Source organism: Stegostoma tigrinum, unplaced genomic scaffold (genome assembly GCF_030684315.1).
Source record: "Stegostoma tigrinum isolate sSteTig4 unplaced genomic scaffold, sSteTig4.hap1 scaffold_283, whole genome shotgun sequence".
Lineage (NCBI taxonomy): Eukaryota > Metazoa > Chordata > Chondrichthyes > Orectolobiformes > Stegostomatidae > Stegostoma > Stegostoma tigrinum.
The window spans coordinates 2,004-5,000 of NW_026728211.1; positions in this window are offsets into that span (position 1 = coordinate 2,004).

Here is a 2,997-nt window from a genome sequence, read left to right on the forward strand (position 1 = left end):
CTCGGTCAGACCCACACTCTGAGCACCGTGCACAGTTCCCCGGTCTCCGTATCCCCCTCCCTCGGTCAGACCCACACTCGGAGCACCGTGCACAGTTCCCCGGTCTCTGTATCCCCCCTCCCTCGGTCAGACCCACACTCGGAGCACCGTGCACAGTTCCCCGGTCTCTGTATCCCCCCTCCCTCGGTCAGACCCACACTCGGAGCACCGTGCACAGTTCCCCGGTCTCCGTATCCCCCCCTCCCTCGGTCAGACCCACACTCGGAGCACCGTGCACAGTTCCCTGGTCTCCGTATCCCCCTCCCTCGGTCAGACCCACACTCGGAGCACCGTGCACAGTCCCCCGGTCTCCATATCCCCCCTCCCTCGGTCAGACCCACACTCGGAGCACCGTGCACAGTCCCCCGGTCTCCATATCCCCCCTCCCTCGGTCACACCCACACTCGGAGCACCGTGCACAGTTCCCCGGTCTCCGTATCCCCCCCTCCCTCGGTCAGACCCACACTCGGAGCACCGTGCACAGTTCCCCGGTCTCCGTATTCCCCTCCCTCCGTATTCCCCTCCCTCGGTCAGACCCACACTCGGAGCACCGTGCACAGTTCCCCGGTCTCCGTATCCCCCTCCCTCGGTCAGACCCACACTCGGAGCACCGTGCACAGTTCCCCGGTCTCCGTATCCCCCTCCCTCGGTCAGACCCACACTCGGAGCACCGTGCACAGTTCCCCGGTCTCCGTATCCCCCTCCCTCGGTCAGACCCACACTCGGAGCACCGTGCACAGTTCCCCGGTCTCCGTATCCCCCTCCCTCGGTCAGACCCACACTCGGAGCAACGTGCACAGTTCCCCGGTCTCCGTATCCCTCTCCCTCGGTCAGACCCACACTCGGAGCACCGTGCACAGTTCCCCGGTCTCCGTATCCCCCTCCCTCGGTCAGACCCACACTCGGAGCACCGTGCACAGTCCCCCGGTCTCCGTATCCCCCCTCCCTCGGTCAGACCCACACTCGGAGCACCGTGCACAGTCCCCCGGTCTCCATATCCCCCCTCCCTCGGTCAGACCCACACTCGGAGCACCGTGCACAGTCCCCCGGTCTCCATATCCCCCCTCCCTCGGTCAGACCCACACTCGGAGCACCGTGCACAGTCCCCCGGTCTCCATATCCCCCCTCCCTCGGTCACACCCACACTCGGAGCACCGTGCACAGTTCCCCGGTCTCCGTATCCCCCTCCCTCGGTCACACCCACACTCGGAGCACCGTGCACAGTTCCCCCGGTCTCCGTATCCCCCCCTCCCTCGGTCAGACCCACACTCGGAGCACCGTGCACAGTTCCCTGGTCTCCGTATCCCCCTCCCTCGGTCAGACCCACACTCTGAGCACCGTGCACAGTTCCCCGGTCTCCGTATCCCCCTCCCTCGGTCAGACCCACACTCGGAGCACCGTGCACAGTTCCCCGGTCTCTGTATCCCCCCTCCCTCGGTCAGACCCACACTCGGAGCACCGTGCACAGTTCCCCGGTCTCCGTATCCCCCTCCCTCGGTCAGACCCACACTCGGAGCACCGTGCACAGTTCCCCGGTCTCTGTATCCCCCCTCCCTCGGTCAGACCCACACTCGGAGCACCGTGCACAGTTCCCCGGTCTCCGTATCCCCCCCTCCCTCGGTCAGACCCACACTCTGAGCACCGTGCACAGTTCCCCGGTCTCCGTATCCCCCTCCCTCGGTCAGACCCACACTCGGAGCACCGTGCACAGTTCCCCGGTCTCTGTATCCCCCCTCCCTCGGTCAGACCCACACTCGGAGCACCGTGCACAGTTCCCCGGTCTCCGTATCCCCCTCCCTCGGTCAGACCCACACTCGGAGCACCGTGCACAGTTCCCCGGTCTCTGTATCCCTCCTCCCTCGGTCAGACCCACACTCTGAGCACCGTGCACAGTTCCCCGGTCTCCGTATCCCCCTCCCTCGGTCAGACCCACACTCGGAGCACCGTGCACGGTTCCCCGGTCTCTGTATCCCCCCTCCCTCGGTCAGACCCACACTCGGAGCACCGTGCACAGTTCCCTGGTCTCCGTATCCCCCTCCCTCGGTCAGACCCACACTCGGAGCACCGTGCACAGTTCCCTGGTCTCCGTATCCCCCTCCCTCGGTCAGACCCACACTCTGACCACCGTGCACAGTTCCCCGGTCTCCGTATTCACCCACTGGTCAGCTCCACTGTTCCCCAGTTTCGGTTAGACCTCCACTCAAAGGGGGAAAGTCAAAGAGAGTGACTCAGAGAAAGGGAGACGCAGTGGTTAAGAGAGATATATAGTGTATTTCAGAGAGAGGGGGAGAGAAAAACAGAGAGACAGAGAACGGGACCCAGAGGAAAATCAGGGCAGGGACAGACAGAGTGAAAGAGGCAGGAAGAGAGAGAGAGAGAGAGCGACACAGTGATAGAGGGAGGGGTGATAAACTCAGAAAGGGGGTTTCGATGGGGTGGATGTAGGGACGATGTTCCCACTTGTATCGGTCGGGTGGGAGAGACTGAGACTGGGGGGAGCGGAACACCGACGCGAGACGGGACCCGATCGGTCCCAGAAGAACGGTGGGGGGATTCGGGACAAGCTGCGGATCCAGAGGATGGAGAGGAGGTGGGGACGGCTCCCGGAGGGAGAGGGCTGGAGGTGGGACGGCGTTGTTCCCCACCCCAGCCCGCGACAGTGACAGCGAGCCCGCCGGGATGTCAAGGTGGACTGGCCGCGTTGCAGCGGTGGGTTAGGAGTCACGTGGAGATAACTATCACCCCGAGTCACGGTGTTTTGATTCAGCTCATTGTAGCTGACCCGTGAGCTTCCGTTTTGCCTTTGAGTTTGCTTTTTGGTTTGGCGCTCTGGGCTCTCTCTCCTCTCTCTTCCCAACTTGGACCCCTCGAAACGGCCGAGTGTGGTGGCTGGGTGGGTGGGGGGGAGTGTTAATTTTTAGCCACTTACTGTCCCTATGCTGGAGGCGCTCCATGCAG